Genomic DNA, 18,751 nt, shown 5'->3' on the forward strand with positions numbered 1-18,751 from the left:
TGGCCCTCAGGCCTCACCCGGTCTCGGGAGATGCGCTGGAACAAATCAACCACAGCTACCAGGCCTGTTAGACTGCCAGCCCTAAGTGTCTCTTGAGTGAGGACTTCCTCATAGCCGTAGGATTTGGGAAGGAATTGACGGGGGGCTTCCTGTGTGCCTCAGGGTCCCGAGCACTGGCCTCAGGGAGAAGCAGAAGGTAAGAACTAAGACGGCACGGACAGATGGACAGAGACCCCCTTTCATGAGATTTCTTTCTTTTTTTTGGTCTCTTCCTCCTGTCTTTCTTTTTTAAATTGAAGTATAGTTGGTTTACAATGTTGTTAGTTTCAGGTGTACCGCAAAGTGATTCAGTTATACTTATGAATCTATCCTTTTTCAGATTCTTTTCCCTTATAGGTTATTATAAAATATTGAGTATAGGGACTTCCCTGGTGGTGCAGTGGTTAACAGTCCGCCTGTCAATGCAGGGGACACGGGTTCAAGCCCTGGACAGGGAAGATCCCACATGCCGCGGAGCAACTAAGCCCGCATACCTAGAGAAAGCCCGTGCGCAGCAACGAAGACCCAACGCAGCCAAAAATAAATTTAAAAAAAATTGAGAATAGTTCCTTGTGCGATACGGTAGGTCCTTGTTCGTTGCCTATTTTATATTGTAGTGTGTATCTGTTAATCCCAAACTCCTAATTTATCCCTCCCTCGCTTTCCCCATTGGTAACCCTAAGTTTGTTTTCTATAATCTAGAGATTATCATACTAAGTGAAGTAAGCCAGACAGAGAAAGACAAATACCATGTGATATCGCTTATATGTGGAATCTAAAAAATAATGCAAATGAACTTATCTGCAAAACAGAAACAGACTCACGAGATTTCTGAGGCAGCTGATAGTCATTCTGGTGTCCCACGTTGCCTGCACAGATCAGTTCTCCCCAGCCTTCGAATCAGTTTTCATAGACGTGTGGTTTCTCCAGCCAGGAGGTTAGGTAGGCGGTATTTACCGGCACTGATCTGGCTCTAAGACTTCTAGTTTCTGACCGACCCTTCAGGAGGCATTTTTAGGAAAAGTTCCCCCTCACGGAATCTGGGACCCTGGCCTTGGGGGTACAAGCAGAGCTATCAAGTTTTCCGAATGCAGTTTATTATGTCAAGACACAAACGCGTTGCTTCTAAGCCTCCCTGCATTGGAAAGTTGGGTCCAAGCTGTCCAGCTGGGTTTTCACAGCCAGCTCTGATGCTCTAAGACCCCAAAGAGGAGTCAGTCTTAGAGATTCTTGTCCTTGGCAGGACTCGAGAGCCGTGTCCCCTCCCTACAGCCAGTGTGTGAGACCCCAAAGAACTCAGAGCTTGTCTAGGGCTTATTCCTCCAACAAACATTTATTAAGAACTGCCAGGGTCATGGATCTTAAAATGTAAGAACAGGATCTGCAATCTGGCTATATTATGGGGCTCACAGCCCAATTGTGAGTGGGGAAGTGGGGGAGTGGGTAGGTGATTGGGAAGTGAAGCAGATGCTGAAATTACATTTTAGAGTGACAACTGTTGTAACTGAGAGGAGGAAGGAAAGGGTGCCGTTTTAGTCCGTTCGGGCGACTACAACAGAATACCATAGAGCTGGAGGCTTATAACAACAGAAATGTATCTCTCACAGTTCTGGAGGCTGGAAGTCCAAGGTCAAGGTGCCGGCAGCTTCAGTGTGGTGACAACTTTCTTCCGGGCTCGTAGACAGACTGCTTTCTTGTTGGGTCCTCACAGGGCAGAAGGGGTGAGGGAGCTCTTCCAGGCCTCTTTCATAAGGGCACTAATTCCATTCAGGAGGGCTCCACCTTCATGACCGAATCACTTCTAGAGACCCCACCCCCTAATAACAAACTAATAATGGTGATTAGATTTCAACATGTGAATTTGGGTGGGGACACCTTCAGTCTACAACAGGTACAGTATCTGGACTGATCACTGAATAATACAAGGGATTTTCATAAGTGGAAACAGAGTGTACCAGGGGCAAAAAGCAGCATGGGTGAAGGCATGTCTTTGTGAATAGCTTGAACCAGCCACAGTTCATTTCATGTACAACAAACTACATGGATTTTAAGGATGCATCTCTGTGAAGTTCTGCACAAACACCCACGTAACCACCACCCAAGTCAAGATATAGAATGTTTCCAGTACCCAGGCAACCTCCCTGTGCCCTCTGCCAATTCAAACCCTTCCCCCAGTTAACTACTATGATGACATCAACCGCCACAGATGAGTTTGTCATTGGCCTTTATTTCAATGGAAGCATCCAGAAGTGTTCTTTGTGTCTTGCTTCTTACACTCAGTATTACATCTGGGTGGTCCTTATTTTTTTGCCAGTAGCAGTAGTTCATTCTTTTTCATTGCTGTGTAGTATTCCATTGCATGCATATGCCACAAGCTGTTTGTATCTATTCTATGTTCATGAATGTTTGGATTATTTTCCAGTTTTTGTCTATTATAAACAGTGCTGCCATAGACTCCTTACTCACTCCTCTTCAAAAGATTCTGTGTGGCTACGATTCAGAGCAGTGGTTCTCAACCAGGGGTGATCCTGTCCCCAGGGGATGTTTGGCAATGTCTGGTGACATTTTTGATCATCACAACTTGGATGGGGGAGTGGTGTGTGCTACTGGCATCTTCTGGGTGGAGACAAGGGGTGCAGCTAAGCGCCCTACAATGCACGGGGACAATCCCCCTGCCACCAGAGAGAACTCTCCAGCTCAAAATGTCAATAGAGGAACTTCCTTGTGGTCCAGTGGTTAAGACTTCACCTTCCAGTGCAGGGGGTGTGGGTTCGATCCCTGGTCGGGGAGCTAAGATCCCACATAGCTCATGGCCAAAACCCCAAAAACATAAAACAGGAGCAATATTGTAACAAATTCAATAAAGACTTTTAAAACGGTCCACATCAAAAAAAAAAAAAGTCACTAGATGCAGAAGCAGCAGGCTGGAGTCTGATTTTGGAGTCCTTGTCTGCTGCACCCAGGTTGTGTCCAGTAGGCTTCGGGGAGTCACAGATGGTTCTGGAATGTGAGGTTTCCATCTGGGGGTGGTGGAGAGATTTCAGAACAGACTCCACCTGGCATCCAGCATTTGGTGACATCAGCCTGGTGGACGGCGCCTGGCGTCCTGGGGCTGACCACCCGCTGCAGTGCCCCCTGCACGTCCCGGTTCCGCAGCGTGTAGATGGCTGGGTAGAGCGGGGAAGTGAGGTTGATGTAGATGAATGAGACCAGCCTGTCCTCCTCCAGGGAGTGGCTGCTCGGTGGCCTGGCGTACGTGGCCGTGGCGCAGCCGTCGTGGAGCATGCCCAGGCCACCGTGAGATGGGACGCCACCGTGTTGAAGGCCTTGCGGTGGCCCGCAGCCCCAGGAACCCCCCAGGATGACCAGCACCGCCCTGGCGTAGGAGAAAGGATCAGGGCCAGAGGCAGCACCCCCAGCAGCACACAGGCCGCCAGCAGGACGTGCTCCTGCAGGTCCCGGTTCCCGCAGGCCAACACCAACACGGCCGGGAGGTCGCGGAAGACGTGGTTGACTAAGCCCCCATGGCGGAAGGGCAGCTGGAAGATGGCCGTGGTGAGGCCCAAGGCCAGGAGAGAGCCCCCAACGCAGCAGGCGGCGAGAAGGCACCAGCAGAGCCCCACAGTCGTGAGCTGAGGGCGGCAGACAGCCGGGTAGTGGCCCAGGGCCACGGCCGCCAGCAGCAGGCAGCCGGAGCCACAAAGAGGCCCATCTGGGCGGCCCCCAGGCAGCAGGAGGAGGCCGGCCAGCACGCGCGGAGTCAGCACTGGCACGTAGGCTGCCTCCTTGGCAGACAGATCCCCCAGGAAGAAGTATGTGGTGGGTGCAGGGCGGCGTCCACCATGGCCAGCCCCTGGATCAGCAGGCTTCCTGCCAGCGTGGCAAACAGAGTGGCAGGAGGAGGGCAAAGGGCAGCACCCGGGGCCCCAGGGGCTGCCCGGAGAAACCCAGGATTACAAACTCCTGTGGGGCGGTCCAGTTTGACGTGGGCCAGTGGCTCGTGTCGGGGCCTGGGGGAGGATGGACGCACAGCCTGGAGAGGAACGTCAGGGCCTGGCCTCTGCCTCTCCTTGGCCCGGAGCCCTGCGCCCAGCCTTCCCTGGCCCACCCGTAGCTTCCCCTCCCACCACCCTTCCCAGGGCTTCAGCGCTTTCTCCCCAGTCCAGTATTTTCTACTCCTCATCTCCTGCAGCCCAACATCTTTCAGGGAACTGAGATGTTCGGAGCCACTGTCCACTCTCCCTTCCATCCTCCTGTGCCCCGTGCATTCCAGGGACCCAGGTGTCTCCGTCACGCCTGTCCACCACCCTGAAGTTCTGGCCAGCCTTCACACCGGCCGCACCAAGGAGCCCGGCCTCCCGGGTTCCAGCCTATAGTGATGACAACGGCGGGGCGGGGGGCTGAACCCCGGAAGAGGGCTGAAGGGGTCCCCATTTCTGCCAGCCAACCCTGAATAGCACTAGCATCTCTGGCTCACAGAGGCCCCGCCTTCTCCCCCTGCACTTGGCACCCCTCGGGGAGATCACAGCTCCCGGCTCTTTGCAGATAGACTCGTGTGCTCCCCTCTTACCTACCCTGGCCTTTGCTTCCTGTCGTATTCATTTGCCATTTCTTCCTCTTGGCCGGATTCAGGACAAACCCACGGTACTCCGGGGCCTGTGCCTCTTGGGCTCAGTTACAGGGGAAAAAATGACCAGGGAAGATGGTCCACCCCCTCCACGTTACGACGAGCAGCCACCTTCCTGAATGATAGCACCCTCTTCCGTGACTTATGCCCTACATCTCTCTCACAACCCACTCCCTTCTCTTAGCTGCATTTCCACCAACACTTCCAATCCAACCAGTCTTGAACTAAATCCGTTCTTTCCACCCCAAACTTCCCCTCCTTCTGTGGGAGGAGCTTGCCTAGTGCCAAAATTGGAAACCAGGAAGGCAGGGCAGGTGAGTTCCCTCTCCTGCTCCTTCAAGTACAACAGGGCACCACGTCCTGCTGGGCACACCTACAGCCTCCAGAGGCTCGTTTCTCCCACGACTCCTGCTTTCTCTTTCCTGAATGAGCACAGCGGAGCCTACCCGGCCTCCTGCTCCCAGCTGCTTCCGTCCAAACACTTTTTCATACCACCAACGGGAACAGCCCTTCCAAAGGATGGATACCAATTCTTTGCTTAACTCTCCCTTCCTTACCTTCAGGCTTAAGTCCAAAGTCCTCAGCACAGCACGATGCCCAGCTTCACATGCTGCTGGTCCGATCCCCTGGAGTCCCGGGCGTTATCTACCTAAAAAAATGGGAAATTCTGTTCCTCCTCCAAGGCGGAACTTACAAGCCACCCGCATCCCGGGGAAAGACTCCTGTCCCCCAGGCAGGCTTCGTGTCATCCTCTCATTCCACGGTTATTATGGCAACGCCACTGTCGTTCGCAGAACGACTATAAGTGAAGGAGTTACTCACTCCTCATTTCTCCCACATATATGCCTCCTCTCAGTGTCCCTATTATGTCCCTAACCTGGGTTTCTGGCCCTGGAACCTCAGAGGCCCCACCCCTTCACAACAGCCAACTGCCCCAACTTCTGTGGGCTCCTTCCCTAAAATGCTCCTGGCCATTTAAACTCCACATTGCCGTCAGTCTCAGATGGGGTACACGCAGTCAATCATCTTCAGGGTCAATGCCCCCCCAAAAAACATCCTACTGGAATCATGTTCATCTCCCCATCCAGCCACCAAAGGTCAATTGTCCTGCCATCCCCTTAATTCACTCAACAAGAGACACATTCTTCTCTCTCTCCGTACACTCTGATCCTTAAAATGTCACTCCTTCGAAAGCTAATGCAAGCTGAGCTTTCCTAAGGAGCCCTATCCGGCTGGGGCCAATCACCGTTTCAAGGCACTTACACGCGTAGCAACAGAGCGGACATCCATCCACACACGTCAAGCTGCCGGATCAGGCCGGTGCTGATGCGGACATTCCAGCATCCCTCGAGCTGTCCCTTCATAGTTACCCGATGGTTCCTCTCCTCCTGCGCTGAGGCCATCTTATAGAATGTGCACCAACAGCCGCTGAGCCGTGAACCACGAAACCCTTGACCATCCGCTAGCCGGTCACGAGGCACCACTGCCTGTTTCCTTACCTGTAACGTAAGAGAGTTGGGCCAGGTGACCTTGAAAGTTTCTTCCAGTTCTGATATTTTAGGATTCTATCAAAAGTTGTGTTTGTGCTTATGCTTTTACTCCCAAGCTAAGCCATTTCAAAGGATATTTTGATGTTTTAGGAGTCCATAAGGAAGCTGCAAGAGGTCAGTTTAATTTACAATCAGTAAAGGAAACAGATGACGATTTACGGATCCTAGAAGGGCCTCAGGCCAGTGCACATATCAGCACAGCCCTTTCTAGCTACACCCGTGGGTTTGTGTGTCTATTTTCACACGAGTGCGCAGTGCATTTTTGGATGTGTTCTGCCTCATCATTCAATTTTGGGGGGCAGTGCTCAGATAATAGGGATGTTGGGGGGCTGGGTAAGGAGGTTTGGTTTCTGGTCCTGTCTGTGATACTGCCCGAGTCACCTCTTTTCTCTGTGGCTCCCAAGAGCACCCCAAGATACAACGGTCTAGTTCCTCCGTCGTCTTGCAGCCAGGATGGCTCAGGGGCACACACCTGGCTTCTCGTCTCAGCTCTTCCACTGGCCAGCGGAGAGAGCTCGGAGAGAGTTTTTAACCTTTGAGAGCATCGGCAGCCTCCCCGACCCCAGAGGATGGTTTTAATGATGGAGAGAAATAATGTGGGGCAGGTGTCTGGCCCAGCACCCCCTGCTATAGGAGGTGTTACTGAATGAAAAAATACCAAAATATCAAGACATGCTTAGTCCTTTCGCTTGTTTCCTGCTGCCTGTGTATTTGGTACCTTCTGCCCTGGATGGAGAGTCACCTGGAGAGATCGAGTAAGCAGTGGAGCGAGGAGAGGCCATGTGTGGACCAGCGCAGCGGCACTTGCCACACGTCAGCAGCACCTCTCCTGTCTGCTCTGATTCCAAGACCCTGAATGCCGGCAAGCTGGCGCCTGTGCCTCGATTCCCCAGCCCCTCGCCCCGGCTCTCCCACCACCGGCCCCTGGAAAGCGGTCCAGAGACGCTGTCTCTGCCTCTCGCTCTTCACCGGCACTGCCCCACAGGCCTCCACACCATTCCCTCTACACACCGATGGGAGCCAAGGAACCGCATCGAAACCACCACCACTGCGGGGCCGCTATCACTGCTATTTGTCAAGTCCTCACAAGTGGCAGGCGTGTCCCCAGTGCTCTGCCTGCACAGTATTATTTAATCTTTGTGATCCCACTATGGAGTTGTACGCATCATCATCATGTTCATTTACAGGTGAGGAAGCCAAGACTTGGAGAGACTGACCCGCGGAAGGCATCACCCAGCATCCTCCTGAATCAGGGTTTGTCCCCAGATCTGGCTGGTTCCAAAGTCTGTGCTCTTAAGTGAGGGAGCCCGCTCTTCTCTGGGTCTCTCTCACCTGTCGGTCCCCCCTCACCCCAAAATGAGGGGAAACAGAAAGGGACTGAAGAGAGAGGAGGCAGCAGACTCAGAGGCAAAGAGGCAGGAACAGAATGAGATGCACGACCAGAAACGGGAAGGGCTGCACCTGCTGAGGCGGCAGATGGGTTGGCGGTGAAGACACCTGTTGCTCGGCAGTGTCCCCAGCCCAGGTGGTTCACCAGGCTCTGGGATGACAGAGAGACAGAAAGAAAGAAAGGGAAAGATGGAGAGAGACAGAGATAGACACAGACACACACACACAGAGAAACAGAGGGAGGGGTGGTGAGAGACAGAGACAAAGAGAGACAGAGAATCTCCTACATCCCCCGAAACTTCTGGACCTCAGACTCCCTCCTCCCAGGTTTCCTCTCTACTGCAAACGGGGATTTGAGTTGGTGAATTCTAGCATGAGCTCTGCACTCAGCCCCCGCTACCCACACCCACAAGGCGCCATCTTCTATGGCGTCCCAGGAGAAAGGAGACCAGAATGTGGAGATTCATTTAGAGGAGACATCCAGACCCCCAATGCCAGCTGAATTCAATCCTCAGCTCCTCGGTTGGCTGGGTGCATTTACCCACCCTCCAATCCTGGAGGGAACAGAGTCTTAGCAATGACTCCTGAGAAGGGAGAGATCCAGTCTGGGTGGAGGAGAAGGTGGCTTGAATTCTGGTTGGAAGAAGTGCAAGTTCCAACCATCACAACATGGACCCAGCTTACCTTTCGGGCCTCACCCTCACCTTACTGGCAAGCCGCAGAGCAACCTGCATGTGCCCCGGTCACTCCTTTCTCCCTGACCTCACGCACCCTTCTCCATGTCGGAATGTCCTTTCCCCACCTGGAAGTCTACTCATTCTTCAAGGCAGAGATCAAACACCAGCTTCTCTGTGAATAAAAATAATAAAGTAGCAGTGTAGACCGGAGAAGCGTAGTCTGTGGAAGCCCACGGACTCCACCACCTCATTCCCCCTCTTCTCCCATCACCTTCCAGCTTCTGTTCCCAGGGACTCTCAGTAAGAAAAGGGTCACTTAATAGGTTTCCCAGGGCCCACTTAAGGGTCGGGCGGGATCCGAGGCCCCACGGCCTCATTAGTAATCTTCTCCCCACACTGTGGTACCTAAGGAACTTGATGGTCTCAGAAGGCTGGGGGCTGGAGGGGAACTTGGGACCCTGAACTGGGATATCCTGGGAGATTCTGAAACTTCTGGGCAACGGGGATAGGAAGCCACTGCTCTCAAGTGATAAAGAGACGGTCTGCAGCAAGAGCTGGGGGTAAACTTCAACCCGGGGGAATGAACAGCACAAAGCAGGTTGGGAGACAGCTCCCTGGAGAGAAGAGAGGAAAGTTCCTGCTCTCTCCACGTTTCCCCAAAGTTTGAACCAAGGGGTGGCCAGGAGACTGAAGATCTCAGGAAGGACTGACTGGTGTAGTTGGTGGGGGTAAACATCCTCATCCTCACATCACCATCACTACCATCATCATCACATGTTCAGCATCAAAAGTGCTAGACAGGGCTTCCCTGGTGGCGCAGTGGTTGAGAGTCCGCCTGCCGATGCAGGGGACACGGGTTCGTGCCCCGGTCCGGGAAGATCCCGCATGCCGCAGAGCGGCTGGGCCCGTGAGCCATGGCTGCTGAGCCTGCGCGTCCAGAGCCTGTGCTCCGCAACGGGAGAGGCCACAACAGTGAGAGGCCCGCATACCGCAAAAAAAAAAAATAAAATAATGGTAGAGTTGAGTGAATTTTTACAAAGTGATAAAATAGAACATTACCAGAATTCCAAGAACCCTCCTCATTCCCCTTCCTACCACTGCCCTCCCTCTTCCCTAAAGGAAAACAGTATTCTGTTTTTTAGCACGTTATATTAGTTTTGCTTGTCTTTGAACTCTAAAGTACATATTCTTTTTTGTCTGACATCAAAGAAAAACTTAAAGACAAATAGTTAACTATCTGCATGCTGTTTACTTGTACACAATGGAGACCAAAACCATGGGTTGACTTCTAAGTAACTAAAAAAAACCTACCAAAATTTTAATAAAAGAGAGAAAAAGGGGAATTCCCTAGTGGTCCAGTGGTTAGGACTCTGAGCTTCCACCACTGGGGGCCTGGGTTTGATCCTTGGTCAGGAAACTAAGATCCTGCAAGCCAGATGGCATGGCCTGAAAAAAAAATAGAGAGAGAAAGGAAAGAATAAATGCTACAGACAGTCTTGGAACAGTGATTCTTGTTTGCACTTTTGTGTTTCAGGTACACTGATTAGCTGTAAATTAGCAAGGAAGTCAGAACAATCTGTCTTTAGCTGATTGATGAGTGGTATCAGAGAAAACAATTTCAGTGGTTTGTAGATTCACCAGAAAACTTGAGAGTTTAGCTGTGGAGAATAAGGACAAGCTATCTTTCTGTAACACCTTACCTGCAATAGAAAATTACCTGGTATGCAAAGATGCAGGAAAATGTGATCCATAATGAGGTGAAAAATCAATCAGAACCAATCCAGAAACAACACAGATGATAGATTTAGTAGACAAGGACGTTACAACAGTTATTGTAACTGTATTCCATATGTTCATGAAGCTAGAGAAAACATAGGACATGTTTAGGAGGAACATGGCATATATAAAAAAAGATGAAAAATGAAACTTGTATAGGAGAAAACAACCATGTCCTAGTAACAAGTACAATGGATGGGATTAACAGATTAGACAATGCAGAAGAGACTCGTGAACTTGAAGATACTGCCATAGAAACTATCCAAAATGAAAAGAAAAAGAAAAGAACTAAATAAATTTTGAAATGTAATAAAAATTAAATCCACAGATCCAAGAAGCTCAACAAACCCCAAGCACAAGAAATATGAAGAAAACAATGAAACAGCTTTAAATCAGTGACAAAAAAAAATATAAAAATATCTAAATGAAAAGATACATGATACACAGAGTCATAAATATAGGAGTGACAGCCAACTTCTTGTCATAAACAATGCAAGGCTGAAGACAGTGGAGCAACATCTTTAAAGCACACACACAAAAATCTGTACCCAGTGAAAATACCTTTCAAAAAAGATGACAAATTTTTAAAAATTTATGGATGCAAAAAAGCTGAAAGAATTCATTACCTGCAGTAAATCTTCTAAGATGTGTTGCAATTGATGTTGGCAAAAATATTTGTAGAGCAGAAAAAGGCTTAGCCTGACAAATGTACAAAGCTTGTGAAAATATAAGTCAAACCCAGAGCCAATAACTACTCAACAGTGAAAACCTGAAAGCCTTCCCGCTAAATTCTGGAACAATACAAGGATATCCTCTCTTACCACTTCTATTCAACATTGTATTGGAAGTCTTAGCCACAACAATCAGAAAAGAAAAAGAAATAAAAGGTATCCGAGCTTGAAGGGAAGAGGTAAAATTGCCATTTTATGAAGATGACATGATACTCTATATAGAAAACCCTAAAGACTCCACACAAAAACTATTAGAACCAATAAATGAATTCACAAGGTAGCAGGATACAAGATTATTACACAGAAATCTGTTGCATTTCTTGATACTAACAATGAGATCTCAGAAAGAGAAAGTAAAAAACAATCCCATTTAAAATTGCATCAAAGAACACCTAGGAATAAACCTGACCAAGGAGGTAAAAGATTTATATGCTGAGAACTATAAAACATTAATAAAGGAAATTAAAGATGATTCAAACAAATGGAAAGATATCTCTTGGATTGAAAGAATTAATATTAATTAATTCTTGTTAAATGGCCATACTACTGAAAGCAACCTACAGATTTAATGCAATCGCTATCAAAATACCCATTACATTTTTCACAGAACTAGAACAAATATTCCTAAAATTTATATGGAACCACAAAAGACTCAGAATTTCCAAAGCAACCTTGAGGAAAAAGAACAAAGCTGGAGGCATAACCCTCCCAGACTTCAGACAGTACTACAAGACTACAGTAATCAAAACAGCATGGTATTGACATAAAACAGACATATAGATCAATGGAACAGACTAGAGAGCCCAGAAATGAACCCACACATCTATGGTCAATTAATCTTCAACAAAAGAGGCAAGAATATACAATAGAGGAAAGACACTCTCCTCAGCAAGTGGTATTGGGAAAGCTGAACAGCCTCATGTAAATCAATGAAGTCGGAATACTCCCTCACACCATATACAAAAATGAACTCAAAATGGTTTAAAGACCTAAAAATAAGACATGACATGATAAAACTCCTAGAGGAGAACATAGGCAAAACAGTCTCTGACATAAATCGTAGCAACTCTCCCAAGACAAAAGAAACAAAAACAAAAATCAACAAATGGGACACAATCAAACTTAAAAGCTTTTGCACAGTAAAGGACATCATAAACAAAATGAAAAGACAACCCATGGACTGGGAGAAAATATCTGCAAAAGATACAACCATCAAGAAGTTACTTTCCGGGCCTCCCTGGTGGCGCAGTGGTTGAGAGTCCGCCTGCCGATGCAGGGGACACGGGTTCGTGCCCCGGTCCGGGAAGATCCCACATGCGTCGGAGCAGCTACGCCCATGAGCTATGGCCGCTGAGCCTGCGCGTCTGGAGCCTGTGCTCCGCAATGGGAATGGCCACAACGGTGAGAGGCCCGTGTACCAGAAAAAAAAAAAAAAGTTACTTTCCAAAATATACTGACAGCTCATACAACTCAATATCAAAAACAAGCAAACAAATAATCTAATTAAAGTCTACGGTTATTAATTGCATTATTTATCAGCAGGTACTTTTTGAAAAATATTTCAACCTATCATATGTTATAAAACAGTAGTGTCAACTGTGAACTTCATTGGCTCTTCTGAACTTCATGTTCTTTGAAAATATTCTAACCTGTAGTTGCTCCTTGCTATTCATAGAGGCTAATTCCTCAATCATTTCAAACTTGGCACTGACTTTTCAAACAAATCAATGAACTGAGCAATATTAGCAACAACTGTCAACTCATCAAAAGACAAGGAAAATCACTCAAAATCACTTGTCTTGTTTTAAAATTGACTATTGATGTTGCTATCAATGTCCTCCATTTTTCAAAGACCAAAAAAACTAAAAGTTTTAGAACGTGTTTATTTTCTCTGTACATATTTTTTCAGCTGCCTCTATTAGGATTTAATTCACTCACCATTAGTAAGTGGTTTTCTTTGCCTGGCGAATAAATCGGCCACTCAGAAACTTAGTTTAGCTGCAGCCTCATTTTAACTTTTTATTTTTGTGAAGAAATTCTGGTGTTAAGTTATTCTCTTTAAAACTTTCTAATTTTTCTTACTTATGCTTCCTGTGAATTGGGAACACTGCAATGAGTGTTTAGTCCAGTAAGGTCGATGATATTGTATTTAGCATAGCCATGGTGTCATTACATAATAAACACAATACTTTGACACCTAAATCAATAACAAAATAATCTTTGCTCCACTAAGTCTTAAAAGTATTTAAAATATACTTTTCTTGTTTTACAGACTGGATCTATATCACAGGAGCCACTGGGATATAGTAAGCATGACCACATCCCCGGAGCCACCAGCGATATAGGAAACAGGACTACGTCCCTGGAGCCGCTTGGGAAATAGGAAACACGACTATATCCTGAGCTGTTTTTTTAAAAAATGTTGCAGTACAGTGATACATATGGCACTCAAAATGCTATTGAGTTATACAGATGTTTTTTGATGGGGTTACTCCTGATAAACCCATCCTAAATTTAAATTATTGCAAGTCGAAAATGTGTTTAATACACCCAACCTACTGAACATCATAGCTTAGTCTAGCCTACCTTAAACGGGCTCAGAACACTTACATTAGCCTACAGTTGGGCAAAATCATCTAACACAAAGCCTCTTTTATAATAAAGTGCTGAATATCTCATGTAATTGATTGAATACTATTCTGAAAGTGAAAAACAGAAGGGTTGTATGTGTCCAGAATGGTTGTAAGTGTATATTGGTTGCTTACCGTCATGACTGCAATTGTGTGGCTGACTGGAGCTGTGGCTCGTCACCACTGCCCAGTCTCATGCTACGTGTTGCTACACAGGGAAAAGAACAAAATTCAAAATTCTGCTGAACATGTATTGATTTCACACCATCGTAAAATCAGAAAATTGTAAGTCAAACCATAGTACGTCAGGGACCATTTGTAACTTACAAATAACATCTTAATTTAGGGACTTCCCTGGTGGTGCAGCAGTTAAGAATCTGCCTGCCAACGCAGGGGACACAGGTTTGATCCCTAGTCCGAGAAGATCCCACATGCCACGGAGCAACTAAGCCCGTGCACCACAACTACTGAGCCTGCGCTCTAGAGCCCGCGAGCCACAACTACTGAGCCCGAGTGCCACAACTATTGAAGCCTGTGCACCTAGAGCCTGCACTCCGCCATAAAGAGAAGCCACCGCAGTGAGAAGCCTGAGCACCGCAACAAAGAGTAGTCCCCACTCGCTCCAACTAGAGAAAGCCCGTGCACAGCAAGAGACCCAACACAGCCAAAATTAAATAAATAAATTTAAAAAAATCTTAATTTAAAACAGTCTAGCTTGAATTACTACCAACCTAATTCGACAGTACACAAAAACACTCCTACAATACACCTGCCCCTCCTTTGTGCTATTTTTGTCATATAAATTACATCTTATGAGCCCATCAACACAGGTTTTGTAATTTCCTTATTTGAACATATTTTTAATGGCTTAAACTCTTTGTCTAGAAAATCCAACATCTGGGCTTTCTCGGGACCAGTTTCCATGAACTGCTTTTTAAATTTTCTGTGTATGAGCCACACTTTTCTGTTTCTTTGCATGTCTCCCCGCCCCCGCTCTTTTTTCATAAAACTGAACATTTTAAATAATATACACCTCTAGTAATCAGATTCCCTTTTCCCTCCTCAGTTTGTTTTTGTCCTTTGTTGTTGTGCTGTTTGTTATTTGCTGATTTTCTTTGACTAATTCTATAAAATCTGTATTCCCATTTTCTTTAAAAAAACCAAAAAACAAAAACCTCCAAACTGTTGGGCTTCCCTGGTGGCGCAGTGGTTGAGAGTCCGCCTGCCGATGCAGGGGACACGGGTTCGTGCCCTGGTCCGGGAAGCTCCCACATGCCGCGGAGCGGCTGGGCCCGTGAGCCATGGCCGCTGAGCCTGCGCGTCCCGAGCCTGTGCTCCGCAATGGGAGAGGCCACAACGGTGAGAGGCCCGCGTACTGCCAAAAAAAAAAAAAAAAAAAGACTCCAAACTGTTGTGCCGCAGGGCATGTAGGATCTTAGTTCCCTGACCAGGGATTGAACCCACACTCCCTGCCTTGGAAGCTCAGAGTTCTAACCACTGGACTGCCAGGGAAGTCTCTAAAGTCTATTCTTTTTGTGTGAAGTCTCTGCTCAGTTATTTTAGCTTTCAGTTAATGATGGGACAGAGGTTTCCTTACATGCCTTAAACCAATAAGTCTCCCAGGCTTTACCAAGGGGGCCCTGTGTGTTAGGACCACCTTCAATGCCCCAGCAGTCCACAGCTCTGCCTTAGCCGGCATTCCCTATTTGCTCAGCAGCTCAAGGCCAGCCAGATGTGAGCGATTAAAGCTGTCTAAGGATTTTCTTGGGCATATGCACAGTCCTATGCATGGGCATGATCTTCTAGATCCCTGGGAAAATACATCAGATCCTTTCAAAGCCCCACACAGGCTTCTCATTCCCGAAATTGTCCTTGTAAGTTTCGTGGCCAGCCTCTTGTTTGCCCTAACTGATATCACCTCAGATAGCTATAATGTTAATCAATGGCCACTGATTGTTTCTGACAAATGCCCAGGGGATAGACCTTTACTCTCAGAGTGAGCTCTTAATCAGGGCAAATAAAGACAATTCCTGTGAATGGAGCCTTCCAGGGCTTCGCCATACAGGTCAAATACTGACAATGTTCTAGGGACGAGGCTTTTCGGGAGCTTCAAACCCATTTGGTCCCCTCCGGTGGCAACCAGGCTGCTGGTTTTCACAGCTACTGTGTTTCTGTGGCCATCAGTTTTCAAGGCCGCCACAAAGCTGGGGAGAGGGGGATGGAAATAGTGCAAGTTAAAGTGCCCCAAAGTTCACTGTTCTCATAGATATTCAGCCATTTTCTTGAAAAAAAAAACTCCAAATTGTTGCAAGCCTTTGGCTAAATTCCAAAGTTCTGGAAAACTATTGATAGATTTTGACAATTTTTGCCAATGTTTTTGTTGCTTTTATAAAAGATTTTCAGAGATCCTTATTTTTCCATTCTGTAAGTGCTCATTCCCTCAAATTCATCCTTGATTCAATAAGTCAAAAAAATTAAAATATTTTGCTTTTGCAAAAATATTGGCAAAAATTTTTTTAAGTTTCTAAATCTGGAGTGGGCCAGTGGAGTTTCTCACACACAGCTGGTGGGGCTGTAACTTTCTGGAATGAAATGTGGTACTTGTCCCTACAAACTGGCCTCTCAAATTTCACGTTTGCCTGGTGGAGCCCTTTGGGTCAGAGACTTTATTAGATTAGAGAGGGCGCACAGTCCTCCCAGCCCGGAGGACAGAGCAAGGGCTTTTGCCAAATGGGTCAAGGTGGAGAGATGCTGGGAAAACGCAACTCCACACTTTGCCGCCAGAGGGTGGGGCTCTGCGCTATTCATGGGGTGGGGGGTGGCGGATTGGAGGCACCTCCTCCAGGGGTCCTCAGGAAGCCCCCAAGGAAGGCTCTGGAAATTTATTAATAGGGTTCATTACTCAACGTCCCCTGCTCCCCCAAACCAGAGACACATCGTGCCCTGTATGCCCACAAGAGCCAAATCACAAAACACCTTTGGCCAGTAGTTTGGCCCTGTGATCAGAAGATGCCGACTCATCTATGATAACATCTATAAAAGCTGGTTAGCACACCCCTTCTTCACATGCCCAGGCTCCATGCTCCTATCAAACATAGCAGCCCGGGACTTCCCTGGTGCCGCAGTGGTTAAGAATCAGCCTGCCAATGCAGGGGACACGGGTTTGAGCCCCGGTCCGGGAAGATCCCACATGCGGCGGAGCAACTAAGCCCGCGCGCCACAACTACTGAGCCTGCGCTCTAGAGCCCATGAGCCACAACTACTGAAGCCCGTGAGCCTAGAGCCCGTGCTCCGCAACAAGAGAAGCCACCGCAACGAGAGGCCTGTGCACCGCAATGAAGAGTAGCCCCCACTCAACACAACTAGAGAAAGCCTGCATGCAGCAACAAAGACCCAACACAGCCATAAATAAATAATAATAAAAAAAAACTTTATGAAACAAACATAGCAGCCCAAGGGAATAGGGAGCCCCCTCTTGTGGGAGATGCTACTCCTGTTCCCATTTTTCAGATGGGGAAATGGAGACCCCGCATTTGAGAAGGGAGCAGTCACATCTCAGCAGAGACTATGTTGGGGGAGGACGCGAGCCAGGTGTCTGTGCCTGCACTGTCCTCCATTTCACACCCATCCTCCAACACCGGACCTTACCCTGCTTCTCGAGTCAGGGCTGGATGGGGTCAGCCTGCTTTACTCCTGAACTGTGAATGTTCTCCAGCTGGAGGGGCCTCCTTGGGCTCCCAATTCTCCCCCACGCTTCCCAGAGGGACACCGCCACTATCCTCAGCCCCAAGCCCAGTCCATCCTTTCCAGGGGCTCTAGAATTCTCTCCAGGGCAGACTGACCTGGGGGTGACACAGGGGTCTCCTGGACACAGGTCCTGAGTCTGGAACTCTCACCTCCATCTCCGTCTGTCTTAGGGCTGGTCCATGGCATCAGTGAGAAGAGGGTCCACTCCTTTTGAAACTGAGGGCAGTCATCAGATCCATTAAGCTATAACTTGCTTAATAAATAATGAACTGTACTGACGTCAGCATCAAGCTTGCTTTAACTGTTGCTACAGAAAACTTGCATGTCCTCCCAAGTGGCCTCAACAATAAGATGTTTGCCCAAGTTGTTTTTCAGGCACTTGAAGTCGGCAGCGTCTATCTCGAGCTTGAGCCGGTTAAGACTGGTTGAGACTACTGACCCCCCCCCCACGTGGGCATGCGCGAGCAGCTGATGTGTGGCCTTCTGACGTCAGAGGGTGGAGAACTCCACCCTCAGAACGTGCTGGAGCCGCCCTTCTCCTTCCATGAAGAAACCTGTAGCTTAGCTTAACCTGCGCAGAATTACAGTTGCCTCACAGTTTTCTTATCTCCAATCACCTTTCCCCAGGTGACTCCCCACGTGGCAGCTTTATTCCGTAAATATCCTGAGCCCCTCCCCTTCAGGGAGGCGGGTTGAGGTTTGTTCTCCTGTTCTCACCTGGTGGCCTCCTGAATAAACGTTTTCTTTGCTGTGCACCTCACTCCTCACTGTTTGACTTGCAAACAAAGCACTCTCCCCAAGACCCTTAACTCAGCTCCTGCTTTCCCCAGACTCAAGGGAGCTAGGCTGGGACCCTCTGCTGCAGGGCTGGCACCTGGACAAAGGTCTCCTCAAGCAACAGAATATAAAGAAACTAAAAGGGACTAAAAATAACTGCAGGCATGCGCAAACGGGGCAAATTAGTAACAATGAGATACAAAAAGGCCACAAACCAACTGCCACTTCTGAGGCGCCTGGAGCAAAAGCAGGGCATGTTCCCTGCACCACCAAGGGGGTGGGCAGACCCCCTAAGCCGCCGCCTCCCCGGCAGACCCACCGATCCTCCCCCACCCTCACCCCATTTCAGGAGGCAGCCCACCCTCCTTGGAGAGCACGCAAGGGCACAGGTTACTTGTTTTCACTCCCTCGTGCTGCAGCGCGAATCCCAAGAAAGCTTTGCCGAAATTCCTCTTCCGGCTTCTTAAAAATTTCTGTTCCCTCAGCCCGAGGGAACCTGAGCTCAGAACCCCTGGTCGGGACCCAAGCGCTCAGAGCCGCGGATCCAGACCTCAACCCCTCAAACCTTTCTGAGGAAGACGAACAAGGCCCCGGGCAGCGGCAGCCCAGAGGCCCCAACACCAGGGGGCCCACAGCCCAGCACTCACAGCCTGGGACGAGGAGGAGGAGGAGACCAGAATGGGGAGCCCGGCTAAAACCTCTGCTCCCCAGCCTGGGTAGCCCTGGGGACAAAGGTCAGCCTCCGGAACCCAGAGGCCATCCTTCAAACCACATCAAACGACCCTGGTCTTCAGCCGGTCCCTCCCTT

At 48.4% G+C, this 18,751-nt stretch overlaps 1 long non-coding RNA gene across 2 annotated transcripts; it reads right to left on the minus strand.

Moving 5' to 3' along the window:
* Positions 1-4,094: 4,094 nt before the first annotated feature.
* On the minus strand, positions 4,095-18,246 carry LOC137206654 (uncharacterized). 2 transcript variants are annotated; one of them, XR_010934777.1, is made up of 5 exons: positions 17,262-18,246; positions 8,310-8,454; positions 5,930-6,165; positions 5,224-5,315; positions 4,112-4,409 (listed from the first exon to the last, which is right to left on the minus strand). It is a non-coding gene; the product is annotated as an uncharacterized lncRNA (long non-coding RNA). The 2 variants fall into 2 exon arrangements; XR_010934776.1 differs by having other exon boundaries at positions 4,095-5,315; positions 17,262-18,243.
* Positions 18,247-18,751: the final 505 nt, after the last annotated feature.

This window comes from Pseudorca crassidens, chromosome 15 (genome assembly GCF_039906515.1).
Source record: "Pseudorca crassidens isolate mPseCra1 chromosome 15, mPseCra1.hap1, whole genome shotgun sequence".
NCBI lineage: Eukaryota > Metazoa > Chordata > Mammalia > Artiodactyla > Delphinidae > Pseudorca > Pseudorca crassidens.